General features: G+C 42.6%; 1 protein-coding gene across 19 annotated transcripts in view; it reads right to left on the bottom strand.

The window, feature by feature from the left end:
- The window catches only part of SGCD (sarcoglycan delta), a 517,792-nt gene that overhangs the window by 134,991 nt on the left and 358,905 nt on the right, over positions 1-23,896 (bottom strand). The window contains exon 1 of one of the 19 annotated variants that reach the window (XM_048057085.2): positions 3,380-3,591. The exons of 17 other annotated variants lie outside the window; for them this stretch is intronic. The gene's annotated coding sequence lies outside the window, so the exon portion shown is untranslated. Of the gene's footprint in view, positions 1-3,379; positions 3,592-23,896 lie in introns of those variants that run through there. One more of the 19 variants, XM_013176038.3, reaches the window with a different exon arrangement.

Genomic DNA, 23,896 nt, shown 5'->3' with positions numbered 1-23,896 from the left:
AACAAAAAGCTGATCATGGGGCTTCTGCTCTGCTCAGTTGCTGCTTTGCATTCAAGGAGCACTTACAGCAAAAGCTATAAACATATTAGAGTTTGCCAGAACAAAACAAAGTAACAGGCAGCTCCATCTCTGAATAGTCTCTCCTAAACCAAAGGTGGTATTTTATTCTAAAGTGCTGCAAGAGTCTGTGAGCAACGCGATGTTACTATTGTTTCTCTTCTCTTGAGAAGACAAACATGTCTATTTTCTTATGAGTGTTTCTTCCAAATTTCAGACTTTTTCTTCATAGCTACCTCGTCTTGATATTTTTCTTTGTCAGAATTAAAGAGAAAATGGAAAGAAAAGTTAACAAGGAAGAAAAAATTGTCTTCAGTGAATTATATATTGAGCTAGCCAGCAAAGAATGTCTTCTACAAAATGCCCCCCAATATGCAGCAGTACATTCACACTGCATGCAAACATCGTCCCGTATTTGCTGCCTCACACGCTGGTTCCTTTGCACTACTCAGATGATGTGAAGCAATCATAAGCCCATGTCCATCCGTGCCAAGTTTATAAAAGCTCTTTCCCACTGGAGTGTCTCAAAGCAGGGTGAACAAATATGAGAACTACACTAAAATAGCCAGCAGCAGGTGTGACTACAGGGGGCTGTGGGAACAGCAAGAGGGATATAATCAACGGAGTTTGAATCAGAAGGCAAGCTACAGGAGGTGATACTTTCCAGACTTCTGCCCCAGCATACTCTCACCCCACAGTACCAAGAAAAGTGATATGACTTGTAGGAATGTGCAAAGCAGGATCATAATATGGATTTATATGGCTGGAACCCAAGCAGCATAGCACAAAGCAAGAACTGTGGGCTTAAGCGTGTGCCAAGAGCCAGAGCAAAGTCTCTGCAGTGATCCTGGATATATGCTCTCTAAAGTTAAACCTTGTTCTGCTGCATCTTCCCTCCATATAATGTGCTTACTGTGCTCATCCATTTATTCATTTGCACAGAAACACTTGCTTCTTAGTTTGCTCTTGGGAAGGACCAGGAGAAGGAATGCACATGTGGGTGTGCCTGTGGCTCTCTCATCTGCGTGCTTGCAAGAAGATGGGATCCTCCACTTTCACCTTATAGATTTAAGATACTCTGTCCACAGGTGCACATGCATGCACACACCCTTCAGTCTTTCTTGACACAAAGCAAAGCTTGAATACTTGACCTGGGTGGGGATGCAGAAAAGACATCTCTTGCAGAGGGAGGCCCAGGAGGAGCTGCCAAAGATAAGGAGGAAGCTGCCATCTCTCTCGATCAAATCCAGCCCAGGGCATTGCAAAGAGCCTCCCCTGCTCTGCCTGGACTCATCTGTGTCTCCAGCAGGGTCCTGTGAGAGCATGGAGTATACCAAACAGCCCATCTGGATGCTCAGTCATCCCAAATTCAGACACTGCACCTCTAAAGCCAGGCAGTGGAGCTGACACATATCCCAGCCTGTCCGTCTCTCTGGCTCTTCAAATGCCAGATGATCAGATTTGTGAGGTAGGATAATACATGATCAGAGGCAGGAACTTAATTTTTTCTTGTTTTTTTAAACTAAGCTTCTACCTAGCAGTGAAGAAGTTAACAGGCTGTCTGGGTGCCTGAATTAACAGCTGCTGAGATAAGCAATAAAGCTCCAAGTCTGCAGGGTAAGATGGCAGGCTGTGCAGGCTCAAACAGTCCAGATCATATGAGAACTTCATTTAACACAGCATTTTCACCACAGGTGTATTATCTGCAAAGCAAGCTTTGAGCCTCTTCATTTTCATCATATGTCTCCCTCTTCTGCAGCTCATCTCTGTCCTTCCTCTAATAACGTTTGCCGCCATCAGCCTCCAGGAAACTATCTACACACCAAACCAACAAAGCCCTCACTTGGTTCAAACCAACCCATTTCAGCTGACCAGCACTTTTAAAGGACCAAACAGGTGTGGTAGCAAGAAGATGCTCCCAAACCCCTTTCTTCATTCCCCTCCATCACACATATAATGTTTGCATTTGCCAGACGTTATTCCCCTTAAAGATCTAAATATACTGAATCTTGCTGCATCCAGATAGGGTTTGCTGCCTACCCGAACCTGCTGTCCTCCCTTGGAGTTACCCTAGGTACATGCTTCCCCAAAAGCTCTCACCCTGGCCCTCACTGGATCTGATGCGCTTTTGTGGCCAACCTCACCTTGTCACTGAATGTCTTGGATCACCAGACTGAATGACTATGTAAGTCCTGTACACGTAGTCCTGCTGGATGTGGGAAAAGCAAACTGTGGGTCTTCCCCCACGAACCCAGCCAGAAACACTTAGCGCTGTCCCCCTCTAAATTTTAATTTCCTTAATTCCTTGCTGAAATTAAAAAAAAAAAAAAAAAAAACATGGAAAGAAGTTCTTTTTCAACACATTTAAATAACTTTGCTACAAAAATCCAAGGAGAAAGCACTGGGATAAGCAAGAAAGTTTCCAAAGCTGCGAGAGGCGGACTCCCCCTGACACCTCCACCAGCCCTGATGAACGCGCCGTGCCCGAGCTCCCGGCCCCAAGGCTGCCTTATAAGGTGGAGAGATCTCTGCAAGGCGAGGCAGGCTTCAGTGCTGCAACTAAAGGGATGGGAGCCCTGCCTAAGTCTGGCAGGCTCCTAAAGAGAGAGTGAGCTTTTTATCCTGTTTCTTAAGTTATTTGGGGAAAGAAACGCAGATCAAAAGAGAGGTTGCAGATAGAAGAGGCACTAAATTAATGTTTTTCCTTCTAGTCTGCAGTACGTGGTTTCTGACTGTGCTGTCTGTTGCAATTTGCTAGTGTTTTATAAAACACAGAAATAATAAGCGTAGAAATCACAAGGCAATGAATGTCACCCAACTAGTGCCTCTCTGCCCAGCCTGGCCGTACCAGCTGATAGGGATAGTCAGTAACTGCCCGATAACCCCCGGACAAACACGCCTTCAACCCATCAAACAACCGTAACACAATATACGTGTAAGTGCATTTAGCACGACTGAATAGCATTTTTCATTAAAATCTGCTAGTGACACATGGTACAGAGCCAACCTTTCAGTGGCTTCAGGTTATATGCAGACTTATTGCCCAAAATGCACAAGTTGGGAGTTATTCTGGCACAGCGCTTGCACAGCCAGAGATGCAGCGCAAGAGTTGCTTTGCCTGCAGAATTACCACTGAAGCAAAGTTCGCCAGAAACCAACACCCAGCCTCGAACTCCTCCAATCCTTCAGCAAATGTGCCACAGCTACACATTCTCCACTTTCCCACTAAACAATGCTCTGAAAGCAGGAAGCCTCTTTGCAGAAGCACAGACGCGCAGCAAATCCGACCGGCCGCCCCGGGAAGGAACAATGCGGCTCTTACCTCTCTCTCGGTGGGAGATGAAAGCCTGGAGCCACGCTGGAGGCTCGGAGGAAGATGCAGCACTGCTTTCCGAGCCGCACGAGGCCTGGCCTGTGCTCATGAGCTGCCCCTGTCAGATTTTCCACCAGCAGAATTGCAGCCAAGTCCCTGCCCATGCCTGAAGAATTTCCTGAACAGCATTCCCGTTCTTTTTCTAACTGCTTTGAAACCACAGTGTCTGTACTTCAATAAGGCTTTGTCAGGCCAAGTTACAGCTACTGGTCTGGCTCCAGACAGCAATTGAAAACACATGTGTTTTGCATTAAAAGCCCCCTTCTCTGCACACACATTCATACACAGACACCCCTTTCTGCACTCAGCCCAGGAGTCTGCGTGGCTTGTGTTTGCAGCTATTCTGTTAAATTCTAGCCATTTCTGTCTAAAAGAATAAAAAGGTTATGCTGGTAGGGATTTTCTTTGGAAAGAAGGAAAAGGGGTCGGGAGGGATTCCCTTCCCACAGCTATCACCTCGCCCTGCCTCATCATGTTTTGCTGGTATCGGTGGTCATGGGTGCCAGGTTAACAGTCAGCTGAGCCAAACCCCAGTAAGCAAGGAAACACAGGAACTAAAATTTCAATTCACCACCACTCTCTTCTTACCTTTGCCTCTGCCTCTTCTAAAAATTGTGAAAAAAGAAAGCATATTTTTAGCATCTCTACACTCAGTTCAGCACATCAGGACTGTATCCTAATCTTGACACATAGTCCCATATCTGCTTATACTAAAAATAATACAACTATTTTTGAGTACTTTCATCCCTCTCTGCTTTCCAGCTGTCCTAACCCTTTAAAAATATTTTAAGCACCTTGCATCTTTTTTTTTCTCAAAGAGCATTAACATTGCTCTGGTGTTGGCTTAAGGAAAAGAAATAGAAGATATAGTGTTATACCTTTAATCAGAATGGGTCCCAGTTCTTAATATCTGTAATCATTTCCAGCCAGCACCATGGGTCGAGGCAGCGAACGCGAGCTCTGCAGCTCGAGATGCCCTGTGCCTGGCATGTGCCTGTGAAGCAGAGCCGGAGTAGATGTGGAAATGCACATGGATGTCCTCCTTATTCCACCACAGCTAAGTCCCACCAAAGATGAAGCACAGCAGCAGAGTTGTCAAGGTAACAATATAGAAAAGAGACAGTTTAAAGAGAGAGAGTTATATTTTTTCCCTCTTAATGTTCCTTTTCAAAACTGTGCACTCCACTTCTATCAGGTTATTCTGTTCTGTGATTTACAGAGGTGTGGAGTCTGGATGAAGTGTTTACAAGAGACAAATGCAGCTGGGGATTGAAAACAGAGAGCCTTGTGGATGGTCTGATCCAGGGCTCACTGAAGGCAGTAGAAAGCCTGTTGCCATCCATGGACTGTGGATTAGGTCCACAGCCAGGACTCATTTACCCAGCAAGAAGGAGAGATCTGTACTGGGGGACGAGAGCTCACAACACACACACAGGATGCCCGTACGGCCGACCTGCCCTACTTCCATCCTTCCATCCTACTTCCATCCAACCTGTTTTAAGAGCTACTGTGGTAGCACCACGCATGTTTTTTGTCTGCAGCCTGTCCTGGCCCCAAAATGCCCATTTAACTCCTGCAAAGAGCCACACGTTGCTTGGCAATATTGCCAATGTGCCCTGGCAGAGTGCATGGCCAGATTTTGACAGCATGGATGAGCACCTGAACCACACCGCCTTCATCAGGAAAATACATGGAACAAGATGCTGCTTTGCAGAAGACACGGCAGTATGAAACCACCTGATCCTTCTGCCTCAGTTTTCAAGACTATAAGCCAAGCAAAAGGCAGGCATGCAAGCCGACAAACACAACCAGTGGTGATAGCGTTTCAGATTTATTTGCACAGCTTGTGAGGAGTCAGTCTGTGCCAGAACAGAAACCACAGACTCTTGGATCACAAATCAGGAGAGCATCAATGCAGCTAAAAGAGAGTCTCCTAAACAGGCTACAATGGCAATGATAATATTCGTTGGCTTGGCAGGCAGTAACGGCTGAAACCACCAGCGCCAAAAGTCTTTGGAGTCTCTTAGTATAAATAAATTGAAGTAGAAAAATATGAGCTGCAGATTCACGTAATTAGATTTTCAGTTCTACAAGACAATCGGGCATCTGCAGAGCTGTTTGCAAGATGATAGCAGTCCTTGCCTTCTGCTTTAAATTTCCCCATGGCTTTTGTTCAGCATACCAGTTATGTATGGTGACAGGCAGGAACTTCAGTGGATCGAGGTACGTGTTTTACGTTAAGCACGTGCTTCGGTGCTTTGTGGTCCAGGGCTTCTTGCGGTAGCCTGGCTCCCAGCAGGACTAATAGTCAGATCAGTTACCGCATGGCAGTAGGGTACTCTGAAATTACTCACTTCTTTATACAAATATGGTAAATCAGTGGTTTTCAAATTTATCTCAGTGTGGATCCCTAAATATTTGCCAAAGGTGGTGCGTACCCTTTCAGTAATTTCACAGAGGGAGATTTCCAGATACTCTACGCAAAACTCTATTTTTCTGTCATTTTTCACAGTTCCCTGGGGAACAGTCCACAGGCCTCCCATACATCTGTGGGCTGGAAACTACCGCTGGAGATAACTTAATCCCTTATTAAAAATGTAAATGATCTCTTCTGTTTATGTGCTTTACTTACTAACTTCAGAATATTTATACGAGCTAGCAGTGTGCTGCCAGGTAGAGATGTGGCGAGGTGACAGCATTAATATTGCATTTTTTCCATTGGCATAATTAGTAGGCCAAGTCTATAAATATTTACATTAAATCTGTCAAGCATCACATCAACCTCACTGATAACTTAAGGGTGTCTTACTGTAAACTGCATTAATGTCTAACTATTTTGTCATCAAGTAACACATAAAATGCTCCTTCAAGCTAAGCCACTTTGACTAGGTTGTTTTTCTCTCTCTCTCATTTGGGTATGGGGTTTAAAGATGCTTCAAGCATCAGAACTGTGGCTCAGGGACTGCTCTTTTCTCTATCACTGAGCTATTATTTGTATTACTGCCAGTGCTACCAGAAATATATGAACCTTGCAAGTGTAAAACTTAAGTTGATGTCGACATAACTATCTGCGTAACTGCTATTATTTGTCAGTTCTGGCAGGGTTATGAGGATTAAGGAAAAAAAAAAAAAAAAGCAGCTACTAGAGTTCTTCGGGAAGATAAAAACAAATTAACCCCCCAAAGCTCCAATATCTTTGCAGCTGGAGATTGCAATGTGTAGGAACTTCCACTTGGTGCAGGAGATCCCCTCCACCAGATCCATGAATTTCTATACCAGGAAATTCGTGAGACCTGCAGCTTGCACAGTAACATTTACGCGTTTTGTTCCGCATGCCGCATGCTGTTGTTCTCTACCACACCTTTCTGCATCTTTTTCTTGGCAGTGGGAGCCACTGGGAGGTTACTCACAGCACCAAGTCCAAGTGCCACCGGAGTCGCAGCAGTTGGCACTCTGGAGTGTGCCCTGCAGCCACCCACTGCTGACACTTTGCTACGAACTCCCCTGCATTAACCCCCCCCAAGAGGGCTCCTCCAGGAATCACAGAACGTAACCTAACCTCCTTATCTAGCCACGCAGCATTAGTAACCTCACTATTCAGAAAAACCAAAACCAGACCAAAGTGGACTGGAAACACACCCCGTAACACCGATCTGTAACACTGGCAAAAAGGACTCAGAAACAGGAAAGCTTCTTTTCCACCATTTATACCTGACCTGCATTTTGCCTTCCAGCATTTTCTGGATGTAGCTGAAAATGATTTAATATTTACTGTTGACTTAGCAATATACATAACTGATTCTGTTTAACTGATAATATCTATTTGCATACGAATCAAAACTCACAGGATTTTCATGCTATGCAGATTTCTAGGGGCTTGCTAAAGCATTCCCAACACCTTCCTAAGAAAATCAGTGCAAAACAACCAAGCAGAAAGTAGCAGCATGTAAACGCAGGTGTGTGTGCACCTGGACTGGAGGAAGAATTCAAAATGAAAATTTTAATATCTGAATGTGATAATTAAGCAACTCCTTGTATGAGCTTTTTCTCCAAATGACTTCTTTAATCCATTCAATCTCTTGAAACATCACAACCAAATAAATATAAATGTTCACATGTTTTTAAACTCTAAATTGAAAGAAATTATCTGCCTAATTATTATTATTTTAAATCATACTCAGCCTTGGACTCCTGTAACAGATCTCTTGCGTATCCATGTGTACAGGGAGAATTCAAGACTCATTTGAGCTTCATTTCCTTAAATGCAGAATTAAGGTAGCTAATGGATTAGAAAGTTAACTCTTTGGGGCCAGGAACAGCAAGCTGCTGGAGGGAAGCTATGGGCATTCCTCACAGATTTGCCCAGCCCTGAGCATTTAGATGGGACAGAGGGCAACCTAGTGACAAAGGAGGGGGAAGAAGGGGACACCAAAATTTGTTTAGCTAATGGCAGTAGTTTTAGGACAGGAGTGGTTTATCAGAGGGAGAAAATCCTTCTGGGTGTGCGTGCATTTGTGCAGGGAGGGAAGGTCTGATGTGAGGGTAGGGCGCTATTAGCAGGTAGTCCTATTTAAGGGCTGCAGCTACGACTGGATGAAGGCACACAGGTCATAAGGTAATCGCACACAGGGCCAAAATGGGTTTGCTAGACAAGTGAAAATGAAATGGGAGAAAATGAAAAAGCACTCATGGTGTGTATGTGTTTGGAAGGAGCTTGTTGCAACTTGTGCCTGGAGACCAACCAACTGCGTGCACCCAACAGCAAGCTAGGAGAGTCAGACCTGGAGCGTCTGCATCCTCACCCACGGCTCTAGTTTCTTCAGAGATAAATATGGCTACATTTTAGTAGGAAAATATCAATATGGGACTGGTTATGAGATGCAAGATCTTCCAATTCCCTGAAACTAAGGAAAAAGAAATAAGGAGGGGCACGGAGATGACACCTCTGTGGCCCTGCTCTCACGGGCAAGCATTCAAGAATTCTCTATCATGGAGATGGGAAATTTCAGTAATGGCAGAAGTGACCCTGAAAAGGAAACCTTGCTTCACATGACACTGAGTTATTTAGATGTATTCTAAATTTCACCCCTTCTGTTGGAGTTTGCAAACAAAAGTATGACAGTAAAGGAAACAAAACAAAAAGTCCCAGTTTCATTTTACAGGTGAGATAGGGAATGGGAGACCAGGCCAGCAGTCAGTGCCACTTGCACTGGGCTAAAAACACAAGAGAAGTTCAGGTGCAGGGTTCAAGGAAGTGAAGGACTGAAGTCCTATGAGAGGCCAGACCCAGAGAGCTGCTGTTCAGGGTTTGGAGTTTAGACAAGGTGCCCCCACATTTCTGCCACTGCTATAATACAAGGATCGAGGTGGCAAAAAGTCATCACCAAAGGCAGAAATCTTCCATGGCACAAGCTCAGGAGAGCTGAAGAACAGGGGGAGGGAGGATGGAAATTCAATTCAACTATCTACCGTGCCAGAATAACAGCAGGCTCACACATAATGTTGCAGGGGTTGATGTGTAACACCTGTACTGACAGCAACCTACTCCTAATGGCTGTTTTCTCCTTAGGGTCTGGGACCTGCAAACTCCCTGAGCCCATTTGCAGACTGTAGCGCACCTCATCAGAAAACTCTGTGCCGTGCTCCTTTTTCCACAAAAGCAGCAGCAGTGTTTACCTGTTGGCCAAAGAGACGCAGCCAGGACCACATCCAGCCCACCCCCCGACCCTGACCAGTGCTTTGCAATTATTCTGATGATTTCAGCCATTTGCAGGCTCTTCTCAGAAATAATTTAAGGCCAGTAGAGCTAGTTAATAGGTAAAATGGAAAGTGTTCCTTTCCATTTCTCTGGCAACATTAATGTAATTATCCTGAATCATTCTCAAACTACGTGGGCTGTAATTTCAAGGCAATATTACTATTACAGAGCCCTGTTCTTCCAGCCAGCATGTGTCATACTCCCCATCCAGAAGTTATTTATCAATAATCAGAAAGGTCTTCATTTACAAACAATAGAACCTCTTCATGTTTAGCATGACAAGGAAGCAGAATGGATGTCACCGTGCAAAGGCGCACAACTTCCTTGGCTGCTCCCTTTCTTATGGGGTTGGCACAAGAAACACAACAAAGAAAAAATAACCATGAAGATTAATTTCATACAGACATAAGAGCAAATATGCAGTTGACCAGACTAATAATTATTCTTTTATTACAGTCTTAATGGTACCCAAATTTATTACTCTTATCTGAGCAGCCTCACCCTTAGTTCTTTCGGAAATCAGGTTCGAGGCACACAGCTGCTCTCTATGCTGCAGCTAGATGTGTGCCCTAACAATGACAAATCTTCACCTTAGCCTGCTATCATCATTTTCGGGGGTGGGGAGAGTTTCAGTTTCTCTGCCAGGTCTGTTGTAATGGGGATTTTTGCAGTATGGATATGCCATGCTGCTTGCATTTAATGCAGAGAGCACTTGCTGGTCAAGCAGAGCTCTTCAGCAGTCTGCATATCACAGTCTTTTCCTTTAAACTCCTGCCTATTTTTATTTCATCCAGAAAGAAGCTCTGCTTGTTCTTACATTTAGACGTCCTATTATATCGCAAAGTTTAACACCACCTGATGCATCCAAATTTGGCTGTACGAAACAATTTTCATAGGCAGCCAGTCTTTTACAAAGCAATTAGCAGGACTCTTGCAGAACACCAGGAAGGCAGACTGTCGGTCTATAAACAGCCCTGGCCATGGCCACCTGCTTTAATGAGCTGTGCTATGACAGTCTGGATACCGAGACTCCTCCATGATTGTGTAAGCCCCCTGAGATGGGCAGCAGTGGCCTTCACACAAAATATCTGAGCCAAAGGAGAGCTCTTGCCCTCCTCTTCCCGTAACAGTGTTAGCTGCTCAGCAACAGGCTGAAGCCGGATGTACAACGTCCACACTAGAATATGATGCAAGGAGACAGCAGTTCTAGTAACCAAAATTATGGACAATCTTTGGCCAAATTTTGCAAATTCTTTCTCTCTGCTCATATCCTGCAGGAGGTGATAAAATACATACTGTTCGTAGAGTAGCTCATGACAGTATGCAGACGCTTGGATGTAGCAGAGTGAAGAATTATTGTGCTTATATAAAAATAAATGCACACATGCACATACACTCACATATTTTGAGTTTCAACAGAGAATGAGGGGGCAGCTTTAGAAAGCAAATTAATAGGAACATTAAGCTAAACTGAGACTGTGTGGAATGTGAGAGACAGAGGGAAGAAAAAAAAGATGTAATGGTCTGAGAAATAAAAGCATGTTTATACATCACTAATCGCACTGACCTTAAACCCTGCCAGAGAATTCAATATGGTAGAGGCATATCTGTGAGGACCATGAAAAGGACACTGTGCAAAAATTCCAGACTCAGAGTTGCCTACAGAAATCTAGCTGATGGCCTACCAATCTCAGCATCTCTGCTTAAGTAATTGGCAGGATGTCACGAAAGGTAAAAAAAAAAAAAAAAAAATTGTTTGGGAAATCCCTATGTCACTGTAGCTAATTACCCCTTAATTTCTGAGAGGATTCCTCATGCCTTTTCATACATGACTAGTTTCTGTAGCCTGGGCTAGGGGGTTTTCTTATGTGGCTCAACAGCATCCATAAGGGCTGAAAAGTCCAAGAAAGTTGATGAGACCATTTGCACTTGGGTCTGCTGTACTTTTCCAAATGTTTATCTAATTCAGCAGCTGGTAAGGCTTATCCCTCATTCCACTGTCAGCGAAGGCTGCTGCTCCTTCCAAATCTCTGTAAGCCAAAGGCTCACTGTAAGGATGAGTGTAAAAATGTGCGGCCCTGAAGAGTATGGAAGACAGAAGGAAGAGAGAAACAAATGTCCTGTCCTTTCCTCTGCAGAGCTCAGAGTCAAAAACAATTCTGTTCTTGGCACCATCTTTTCTCCTTTAACATTACAGTTATGGTCTTGGATTACCTGTTAGCACAGTGGCCCCTGGATCCTCCAACTATACTGCAGAAATCTTTACTGCGGAGCTGAAGGAAGGGAACAACTTTCACCTTGTAATGTTCACTTCTATACGGTAGACAAATGACTGGTTCATTGCTTGATTCCTTCCTTAACCAGGTGAATGTACCCTACAGTTTGGCAGCCACAGAATCCTTTTTTCCTTAGTAGGACACAAGGGAAATCTTGTCTCATTCGTATATTTTGGAGTGAAATTTCGTCACTGCTGTGATTAATGTTAACATCATTTCTGCCCTAAATTCTCCATTCTTTCAGGCTAAAAATATCCTCCTGGATTTCCTGATGTTGTCTAACCAGAATCACAGAGGGAGTGAGGGCAAGGAGAGAAGGAGAGAGAGAGAGAGGCTTCGTGTCTTACACCCAGCCATATTTTTTGAGCAAAGTAGCTGTCAGGAAGTTGAGAGTTGTTCCTTTTTAAAATCTGAATGACTTTATCTGCCCATTTTTTCTCCCCAAAATGAAGAGCAGAAGTTAATGTGGATGCTTCTCAAAAAGTAGCATAGTTTTCAAGATATCAGTCACTCTGAGATATATTTACAATTATAGTTTATCTCTGTGAAGTCACTGACTGTTAATTAAAAGCGATTATTTGATTTTGTCTATTTTCCAAGTGCCTATGTGGCTTATTCTCATTGTTCAGAAATGTCCTCCCTTCCCTGTTTCTGTGGGTTAGAGATATACGCAAGCTAGAGTAAACTTTCCCTCCACTAAAGCAGGAAGTATGCAAAATGAAGAATTAAATCTCTTTCCCACATAAAGCCATTTCCAAAGGCAAAGATGATCTAATAAAAGGCTTAATGTTTTTGTAACTCCTTTCCTTACAAAAGATCAGCATAAGGAGAAATCAGTGCAGGCATTTGTTCTCTATTGTGTGTGAAAATGTATACATATATTTAAGTAGAATGGTATTAAGGAACAAAAAATGTATCGTTACAGTGGGTTAGATGTGAACTCTGCAGCAACAACTCCTATCTGACAGGGGCAGAGGTTAAGTGTTTTTCAACACTCTGCTCTAGGAAGTGAGCATCTGCCCCCTTGTATGAAATAGCAGCGCCCTGCATTCGCATCAACGCTGCTGAGCAAAGCTTCCCCCTTTCACCCCTTCAGCTATTTATCATCATCAGAGAAAATCTGAAGCAACTTAGCACCGTGTTGCAGAAGTCTCCATGCCTGCTGCCACACAGAGGTTAAACCAATCTCGCTGCAATGGAACAGCAAAGCCAGTGCATTTCTTTTAACCTAAATCATCCAGGTAGTTAGGCTTTAAAGGAGAGCAGGTGGGGGAACGAGCGTGTTTGCAGGGAGCATGGTCTGGAACAGTCCCTGAATTTTATGGGTTTATCATCCTGCCACATAAACTTTCTCCCAGTAGGGCCCCTTTTCACTTACCTGTTTTTATTATTCTACAGCTGGAATTCCATGGCAAATCTCTCAAAGGTTAACAGGCCTGTCCAGAAAGCACAAGAAACGGCCCTGCTACAGTCTATGAATTTTAATGCTCTACATTACAAGTGTGCTATTTTTATACCTGATAGCAGTCCACAATCAGTAGTATTTTGGTAACTGTGTAAGATATGACAGAGGCCAAGGAAAGGTGCAATAACAGTTGTAAGACAACCTGCCTGCAAATAATAATAGATGACCACCATAAAGACTACAAGCTTTAGAAACCAAGTAAATCTTTTGTTATAGCAGGTCTGCTCGTATTTCAGACGGTGACCCCCATGTGAAATTAGTCAGTCTTTCCTCAATGGGTTTCAGAAAGCCCCATTGCTGTCTTCCTATGAGAAATAACACCTTTATGCTGAAAGTTACAGGTTGTTGCAGGCAAAAGGACAGAAATACACCCACACACTTTCCTCATCTGCTGTACACTCAAGCTGTCTGTGTATTTTGCAGCAAGGAATGCTTGCAGGCACTGAGACATCTCTCAGACACATGCTTTTTAAACCAACATGTTTTAGAAGCTCTTACAAAAAAAAAAGGTGGTTACCAGAATGTGTGTTGCATCTTTTCATCCGCTGCAGTACAGTGAAGAGCAAATGTTTAAGTGATACTTAAGCCTCATACATCTCGGTAAAGGGTATCTAAGCACCTTATGAAGAGATATTGTCACCAGGCTAAAATCAGCTCCCATCAGTTGGTGGTGATGCGGTGAACCCTGAACATGCTTAAACACTGGAGTAAGGGCATTTACTAAAGCAGCCTTGCTAAGGCTGAGTAATACTTGACTCTCACCTAGGAGCAGTTGACCACATCAGCCTGTGCAACATGAGCACAGCTCTGGTTGTCATCCATGGCTGTGCTGTGCTGCTGATGGTGTAAAGTGGAGCCTCCTAGGTCAGTGGAGGAATCCAGCAGGCTGCAGCCCCTGTGCAAGCAAAGCGCTTGTACACATGTTGTGTTTTAAGAGTCTTCTCTAACAGAGGCACACATGAGCATTTTGCATGACTCAAATTACTTACAACGCTATCCACAAACAACTGGAGTAACTCATGACTAAAGTTTTTCAGTGACTTCTTTAAACGAGGTCCAGAAACCAAACAGCCTTACAATTTCTCCACCTTTTTATCTACTTAGTAATCTAAGCCAGGTTGCCTGTTCGATCTCTTTCCAGCCTTCATGCTGTGAAACAGTAAGGGCCAAACTCCCGAACTCCCTAGCTGGAGGACAACTTTCTGCACAGGAGAGTCCAGGCACAGAGGCTGGGACCATGCAGGGTCTGGCAGGTCTGCAACATGCTAACACCCCTACACCAAGGACCAGAGCGAGGTTAGCCCTACCTATCCTATTTGCATTCCTCTATGGAAATGAACCCAAGGAGTCCTTAACAATAAAATTTGTCACAATTACGTTCTGGCATCTCTTTATAATTTTCCTAACTGCTTCGCTCTCAAGAAAATGTAGTTGAAAATGCAAGAAAATTATGCTGATGATTTGCTCATTATTAGATCATTATTAGATGGATTCAATAAGATCTGGTATTAGGATGTTTGACACCTATATACTCTTAATACAAAATTAAGCTCAAAGATATCTCTATCATTTTTACTGCTTTGCTATCAAGCATATCTGATCAGGCAAGGCTCATCTTCTATAAACAGATGCCTCTTGGGGAATATTTAAAATCATTACTTTATCCACAAAACAGCTCCTTAGCACTTCATTTTTCCCTGCTACTACTGTTATGTAAAGTTTGGAGAATAATGGGCTTTAGCCTGTTAAGAAAAGAAACCGATGATGGAACTAGGGATTTTTGTTGGAAGCCTGGTTGTCTATCAAGAAAGAAGTCTTATTTCAATGGTGGAAAGGGGGGTGGGGGGGGGAGAATAATCTCATTGCCCACTCCTCCAAATGTCTCAGCCAGCACTTCTAAAAAGTTTGCTAAAAATATTAGTTGCTTCTTGAAGCTAAAAGCAAGAATGAACATGTACATCTCAGCACAAAAGCCTTCCTATCTTGGGAGCGCTGATGAAGCTAAAGCTACTGGTAGACTCATAAACCTGACTGCCATAATTCACCTGTGGATGAAACTTTCATCTCCTCATCCAGACAAAGAAAATCCCTAGGAGGAGATAGACAGAAATAATTGCCTGTTTTCCTATGCAAAATGGCCTTTGTGTCATGGAGGTCCCATTAAGTCCTATATGAATGCTTATGCGTACTAAAAAAAGATAAAGGATATTTATGAAGCTCATTTTCACTGTCTTTCCAGAGCAGTCTGATGTGTCTTCAACCCTGTACATAAGAACCTCCATTTACTACTCTGAGTATCTGATCTTCTTTGCTCTGTGTGAGAAATTTTTCTTCTTCCTTCAGAGTACTGTCCTCATTTCTAAGCCCAAAGAATGTGAAATAAATGTGGTACTGCATACAAACAATGCAGAATATAAAAGGACTTCTACATTCAGAGTCAGCCTAAGATACCAAGTTTGTTTTCTTTGCAAGTGATTGATGCCCTCTAGAAGAAATAATAATTATATGGCACAAGGAGGAGGAAAAAAGGCATGTTGAGTGATACAAGCGTTTAGTCAAAACATACCTGAAACACCGAGGAAAAAAAATGCTTTAGAACTGCTCAGACTGAATAAGACAGCATTATTATCTGTAAAATGGATGAAAATAAAACCCCTCCAATAAGAAAAGGACTTAAGAAATTTGTTATACACTAATGCCATCTACCAGACATCAGTGGAAGTAGCAGGAAAAAAGTCAAATGAGACAGAGAATACAAAAAAGATTAAATAAGGTTTTGTTCAGAGCCCCAAGACTTTTTTTTTCTTTTTTTTTTTCCTTTTTTTCTTTTTTTCTTTTTATCAAGCACTGAATTCAAAATCTCGTTGTGTCTTTTCTTTTTTATCTGAGTAAGGATTTCAGGGCATTTGTGAATGCAAATATTTATCACTTCTTCTAATTTGCAAGGCTTCAGGAAAAAAAAAATTAAATTCCCCTTCCAACACAACTTCGAGGCAGAACATATATTTACAAGACTTTGAACTGTCATTATTCTTCTCCCACAAGCTGCCACTGTCTTATGCAACGAGAAAAAAAACAACTTAATTTTTGTCAAATTCCATGTCATCTTGGTGCCTCTTCAATCTGCCTTGACTACCTTGATCAGTAAGCCTAAGCTCAGCAAGCTTTGCAAGTGGCCGCACTGTCTACATAACGTAGCCCATATCTGTATGCACAGACCCATTTCCAAGGATTGCCTGGTAACTGTAAAGGTGTTGCTACTTTTCTTGTCCCAACGAGCCTCAGATTTATAGCCAGCTCCGTAACACCCCCCAAGGACTTGCGCCAGACATTAAAAAGGCAGTTCCTTTTCCAGGAGAAAGATGAGCTCCTTGGGTTGCCTCTTAGACCTGTTCCTCCCTTCTGTCTTCAAAGCCATGCCTTTTGCACTAAGACAGAAAGATGAAACAAATGAGCCCCAAAGGCAGCATCACTCTCAAGAGTACTTCTGTGTTATTTTAGAGAACTGAGAACATCTGTGTATTCTCTCATCTCTGGGAGACTGCAGAAAATTGCTGCTGAATCCTATCACATCAAGACAGCTGACTTGCACTGCCAGGGATGCTTTGACTTCTTTCCCTGTGCCCTTCCCCTGGCACTTCACCTTTGTTAGCAAGCCCAAGGCAGTCAAACTGTGGGTCACACTCTGCATTGGTCTTGCAATTGCAAAGACTGTTGCAGCTTGACCACTTCTTTGGCTAACCTTTCTCAAACCCCTGATCCAACCCTCATTTCATGTACACCTTCAAATCATTCCCTAACTCCCACTAGGAAAATTCTAGATGTGGTCTGAATTCTTTCCCTCAATCACCAGCTCAGGGTTTGTTCCCTTTTGCAAAATTTCCAGCCTCTGATAATACTCTTGTAAGTCTGTTTGTGAAGGCTTCAGCTCATGTTTTGGGACTTGCTTTGTGTAAATCTTTATGCATTCTTAAATGTGCATCCTTCACAACAAAGCAAAAAATCATGAACCCACATGCATGAAATTCTGGTTGTGCTGTAGTCTGTGCATAATAAAGGCCAAAATACACAAAAAGAAGGTGTGATTTTACATTAGAAGCCCATAAACATCACAGGACACTAAAACTTTTGTAACTGTGACAAGAAATATCAGCCATGACCCTGTCTTTAGCATACCTACTTTTCAGAACCTGAAACTAGACTGTTTTTGGTATCCTCCAATTTTTCTTTTGGATATCTACCAGAAGTAAACAGCAGATGCCTGTTCAGTCTCGAAACAGTGAGAAATGGCTGTAGCTGCAAAATCTGCCACTGCTGTGCCATGGATCTGGTCTCCATCTGCTGATGTGGGCACAGGTATACACAGAAACTGGGAGATGGACAAAGCAATATGTGAAACCAGCAGAGCATGAGGTGGACGTGAACCATTTTGAGAAACGAGAGAAGACTTGCATTTTAAAAGGAGCATCACTCTCTGTGTATCTGTTATTTCAGACACCACCTCATTCCTTCCAGTAAGTAAACCCCACCAAGTCCTGCCCAAAACACCGTAGTCTTTTAGTCCCTGATATATTTTTAGGAAAATCTTTCAGCAACTCTGACAGTTAGAAAAAAATCTAATTTTCTGTGTAAACATATTCAGATCAATGACACCTCTTTGCATAACCTTTTTTTTTTTTTTTTTAATTGCTGTAAAGAAGCCTTCCAGACGTATTTACACATACCAACTAACAAGCACTATCCAGAAACTCTGCCAGTATTTGTCTCTTTCTGATCTCCCGGAAGGACAGAAACAAGAGCTACTTAGCCACCACCTTCAGTCTGTCTCTACAATGGAAAGGTTCAAATGATGAAGCTGTTCTGAATAGCCACTGATTAAGAAATTGCAGCAGTGCTAGGAGTTGCTGTTGATTCAAGGTGAGAGGAGTCACACTGAGCTGGAGTTAGTTGGCAACGCACAAAGAGGAATTTCCATGTTGTCAAAAATCTTCCGCTGTGCCTGATTCTGGCATTATTTCCTACTGGCTTGTTAAGAAAAAATGAGCCCTCATCACTCTCCTCTGGTGCTTCCTTTGCTCCCTGGATGAATATTCTGCAAGTGCAAATAAAATGTTCAACAGCAGCAATTTATTTTCTGTCTCTTACAAAAGAACTGCAGGTAGCGAGGCTTTTGTATTCCATGCTAGCAGCAAGTGGGTTACAGCAAAGCCTCCCTGCCAGGACTGAGTTCCCCTCCTTCTTCTGTCTTTTGCTGGCTGTGAGATTATAGCCATAAGGCACAGGGGCCATTTTAACATGGTACTGGTTTCCCTTATTTTTCCTCATCATCTCTGCTACTGTAAGTGCCTGCATGGCAACCAGCAAGACGTAACCATGCATGAAACTCAGCCCTGAGGTCCAGACCCATGTTTCTGACTTGCAAAAGGTAGATACACTGTAAGCAGTCCCAAACTGGACAGAAGGAGGAGGATCTGCATGATTATTACAGTACAAGTCCAGGGCTTAACCAGCCCATGTCAGAAGAACAGAGGCATGCTATCACAAAGGTTTATTGGTTTTTTTCCCCCTACATGTTGCGCTATTAAGCTTCCAGATCCCCAGAGTAACAGTTATGCCTGAGACTCCATAAACTATTTTTTTCTCCCTCCAAAATTACAAACACACAGAGCAACCATAGTTAAGCCTCCCCTCTCACAGAACAGCATTCACTGCCTTTCACCTATCAGTTCTTTACTACAGTGCTGGCAGTGCATGGGTTAACAGGACAATTATTTGAAGGAAAGGCATTTCCAATAAATCAGCAAAAAGGAAAAAAGCACTCGAGTAATTTTTTCATTATACTCTTGGCTTTAAGCCATTATAAGGTAAATCACCCAAGTCATGTTGCACAGACATTTCTGAAAGGACAGTTATTTAAATCACCATGCAAGCTATACCCCTTGTTTTGAATGGAGAATCCTGCTCATTTTGCATTACGCTTTATGTCCTTTTAAAAGTTTTGAAAATGAGAGCTGAAGTCAAAGCTAGAGCTGTAATTCTGCTGCAAATGGCACAACATGGCATTGGCCTCGGTGTTGTCCTCACATTCCCCTTTCCCTCCTGTCTCAGACCTGACAGCAGCATCCCAGCCAACAGACATACACCACCTATTTTGTTCCCTTTTGGTAATATACACTGGAGTAATGCTGTACGAAGAAGGGGTGATGATTAGTATTTTTTTGTACCTGGACAAGTTTGCTGGGCGTGTGACATTCATTAACCCTCTCCCTGAGTTTTCACATTCATCAGCCTCAGATATTCACTCGCCAGTCACTGGCCTGTGGCCCCCCAACAAACAAGGAAAACTGCAAAGATGTCTATCCTCCACACTGGAAAGACTCTCCTAGTTTGAATCTTTCAGAGCAAGGAAATAGTGTCTGCTGATAAAAATACTACAGTTTTGACAAAACCTGTTGGTTTTGTTCCTTTTCTCCCTCACATCACCAGTGTGATCAAGAGGAGACAGAGAAGGAAGGCGAGGCAATAGAAGCAAGGGATGAAGAAAGGGCAAATACCGTCACACTGAAGGTGGTCTTGAAAGCACCAAATTTGGTGCTTTGTCTCTGCCCAGATTGTCTTCCAGCCATTTTTAATGTCTTCTCACTTGGCACAGTATCATTAACGTTCAATATTTTTCTTTTTACAGCTCACAGCTTTCAACTTATTGTGCTTATTGTTCCTTTCCCCCTGCCCAGAAGTCACTGAAAGTGCCTTTTACCTTCATGATTTGGAGTCTTGCACAATTTACTAAAATACTGAGCATCGGTTATAAAAAAAAAAAACACAACCACACACATAGAAGCCAAACGCATTATAAGAATCTTGAGTCATCACAATAAAAACATTTTCACATCCTCATAACACACTCCATCAGGCAGGAATCCCAATTAATGCCTTAAACAGAAACACAAGATCTTCATGAATAACCCTCACATTTGGATTGGGAACCCAGTGTTTGCTGTGAGTAGCTGCAGCATATTTTAGACATTTCTGGCTGTTTGAAACAGGGTGCAGCCTGCTAACTTTTCCCCTACATCCACCTACCCACCTCTCATTTGGGCTAGATTCAGCACAGCAAGCAGTTGCTGCAGGAGACGGAGATTCCTCATCAGTTTCTAAACTAGTTGACAGACATTTCCAGCTGCTTTTCAATGCATGTTGCACTGTCAATCAATATTACAGGGTATAATTAAGCAGGCAACAACTAAGCAATGTCTGTCTTCTACCCAAGAACCCAATGAAGAGATTAATGTACAAGTGAAATAGAGTAAGATGAGTTTCCTCAAAAAAACAAACAAACAAGAACTGGCAGAATCAAGGCACCATCATTTTCTTGATTTTTTTTTCCTTCAGAATACAAGGCAGAGTTTCAAAAGTGTCCAACAACTTGAAGCTTTCTGTATTATCCCACATGTATCTTGGTGATATCAGTTCAACCTGCAACCTCAGCTCATGAAGACTTCAATGTGTCACTCAGCCTCATGATCTTTTACCAGAGCAAGTTCCAGTTTGGTGCCTACGAAAGTGGCATTTGCTACCCTGCGCTGGGTAACCTCTAGTGCTGACTTCCAGACATGCAGCAGTGCCCTGTCCCACTACCCAACATCAGCTCCCAGAACCCAGAAATGGAATTTCCCCAAGGAAATATCCTAGGAAGATCCAATCAGCTTCAGCTCCTTCTTCTCTAGGTGCCCTCCGTTCCTCCGGCAGAAGCACTTTGGAGACCACAGAGCTCTCCAAGGCAACTGCCATGCTGCCTTACAGCTATTTGAAAATGGCATCAAATATCAGAAGGATGATGAGATGACGCACAAAATATTGTAGGATGACAGAATCTGCCCCAAGCCGTTGTAGGCTCCTGAGACCTACTGAATACCTCGCTTTACCTGACATTTCTTTGTGCGTGATCTGATAATCTTCACTTTGCATCCTTGAACTTTAATTAGCTTAACAACTTGCAGGGGACTTTTAAAATATTATTTTATTTAATCAACAGTTTTTTCATTGTAATGTTTGGTTGCAGCAAGAGATTGCACTAAGATAATGAAAAGTATTGGAGCAGCTGAAAACTTAATTAAAACATGTAAAAATTAATTATACATCTCATCATTGATTTTGTCTGAAAAAGCTGATATTGCAAATAGGAAATCAAAAGCAAGGAGGTCATGTAGAGAATAGCTGATGCAATTGTTGATATTTTACAGAAAAAATATCTTCCTACTGAGAGCAACCATTCACCCCAGGTCCACGACCCAGTGCTGAGCTGAATTCCATCTGATATCACAAAATTGCTAATCAAGCATCAATAAGGAGGCTGATTAAGGTGAAGCCAGGAGAACAGAGAATATATAATACTACTATTATGTATAGCATTGTATATGAGATTAGTATCACATGATTAATAATGCCAGCCTCGTCAGTGTCTTTTACTGCCTCTTAAAAAAGGAGTTTTGTAGCACAACCATGAAATATCATTCTTCAGGCTCTCCAAAAGTGTCTGAAATGGTGTCTCGGTTAGCACTACGCACTGTGCAACACTGGGCCACTTGGCAATGCAAGTAAGGATTATAATTAGCCTAAGCTGCCATAACTAAACTGGACCGTGATCACACCTGCGTTCAGTCCCCAGGGTTAGAGCACCGAGGGGAGCAGCTAAACAGGCTAACCCTTCGTGCTTTATCCTGGAAAAATTACATACTATCCTCTAACTTCAATAATAATTTTCTCTCCTCGTCAGTTCCTGAGCTTGTTTATAAAGTATTATTATATCTTACTTCAACTTGGAATCAGTAGAACCAGTTAATACATCCTTTTAATGAAGAGCAAAGTACAGAAGGTCAATCTGGTACCACCATAAATTTTATCGGGAGCTCTATCGTAGACTTCTTTGGGTAAGTTATTTAACTTCTCCGAGTCTAAAGTATAGAATGAGGGAAATACTGTTTCACCAACCTCAGCAGAACGATTATCTAATATTTATAAAGTGCTTTCAGATCCTCAAGTAAAGACCATAGAAATGTAAAGAAGTAGAAGTACTGACCCGGATGAGGGTTAAGAGCAAAATCTTTTTCTCAGTGACAGCTCTCAAATGACCTTGTAATGTTAGGATTTTATTTTCAACGCAAAGGAAGATCTGTCAGGTCTAGGAGCCATGTTTTGCTATGACTGCAGACGACTTGGTATCAACAGGAAAACAAGTTTAGTCACTGATCCAAATGTCAAGAGCTGCCAAATCAGTGCTTTGATGAAATGTCAGGAATACTAACTTGGTTTCAGGTCTGCACTGATTTAAAACTGTGCAGCCAAAAAGGAGTCTGATCACACTGCTTTTTCCCCAGGAAAATAGCAAGTAGCCGGCAATATACACATCATATACACTTCTTCACCTTGAAGTGAAGCTAAACAAGCTGAAAAACAAAGCAATACAAAACAAAATACCATACATACTTCTACTTCTGTCTTTTAAAGGAGTCTGACCTCCACATGTTGCAATTTCATGAGTACAAATATTCCATTTAATGAGACACCTGAAGTATTGAGGGATTTTTTCCACACCTCCACTATGCCTTGTGCAGAAAAATACCCTGCAAAGGGAGTGTTGCAGACATTAGGTTGCTCAGAGGACTCAGAACACAGTCCTTAACACGACTGCACAGAGAGGGTGCTCCTCCCATTGCATGTGAACAGTGGAGCGGTTTGCTGCTGAGGAGCACTGAGGGTATTTCACATGTACAGTATGTTGATAAAACCTGGCTGAGTTGTTGCAAAAATGCAAATGTCTCTTACAACTGACACTACCACCCATACAGTTGAGATGATACCCTGCAATAATCCATACGCACTATCCTGTATTGACACATAAACGAGCGTTTCTAACGCAACAAAGCCTCAATGTGCAAAGTGTAATTTCGGTCTCAAGTTTCGGCACATACTTGAAGCCTGATCATTTGTCTGGTACCACACACGCTGAGAAAGTCATACGGTGGTCTTTGAAAACCCAAATAACATCCCACTGCCAGCACGGCAATGTTTCATTTTATAATTCAACCTGGACAGCACTTCCACAGGAGGGAATGGCAGTAGTGTATCTCCTGCCAGGAGAGCACTGCCAGGTCTTTTACAAATTCTACAGAAGTTTCCCAAGCAGGTGGCCCATCAAACTCAAATAATTGATCCATGTCAGTTAGACCTGGAAGCTCGATAGGATAGCACATCATTACAGCAGTCAACATAAGAAGAAAGTCCATGTGGTTTCCCCTGCAGCAAGCAGTTGAAAGGAAACAGAAAAGCTCTGCTATCTCGTCAGCTTTGCACATACTTCTCTTGAAGCCTTCAGGGGAAAAGCAAATACTGATAACCGCTGTTAGAGACCCCTCCTCTGAGACTCACCTACTTTTCTGAACAAATAACAGCATTGTAATATTCTCTTTTTCTTTATTGGAAACAGTTCAATATGGGGAAGAAAAAAAAGAAAAAAAAAAAGAAGATTCTTGGGATTCTTGGCAGGTTCAAGCAGTGCCGTTAAATGGCCCATTTCCCGATGTAATGCACAGTTTTAACAGGCAATTTTCATCACTGTCGACAATGGCACACTTCTGTTGGCAGCACTGCCATGATGGCTGCAACAGAGGGCACTGATCCCATCATCACAGGTGGATTTAGAAATCACTAAAGAAATTGCTGCTGCCTAGACCTACCTGCCGGAGGGGATTGGTGTCCCAGAGCGGACACCTCCAAGGATGGGATCACCTCTGTTCACTGCCTGACCCTCCAAGCCAAAGGAATTGCTCCCAGTTACAGTGGTTCTTGCTGGGCAAGACTCCTTGGGTCTCCTCTATCGCTGCACTTTCTTGAGTCAACCACAACCAGATTAATTTGGTTCTATTTTTCCCTTAAGCATCCAAGCCTTACATTTCCAGCACTATGGC

The sequence above is a fragment of the Anser cygnoides genome, chromosome 14 (assembly GCF_040182565.1).
Source record: "Anser cygnoides isolate HZ-2024a breed goose chromosome 14, Taihu_goose_T2T_genome, whole genome shotgun sequence".
NCBI lineage: Eukaryota > Metazoa > Chordata > Aves > Anseriformes > Anatidae > Anser > Anser cygnoides.
Note: the sequence above shows the minus strand (reverse complement) of the source record. Positions and strands in the feature narration are given on the sequence as shown.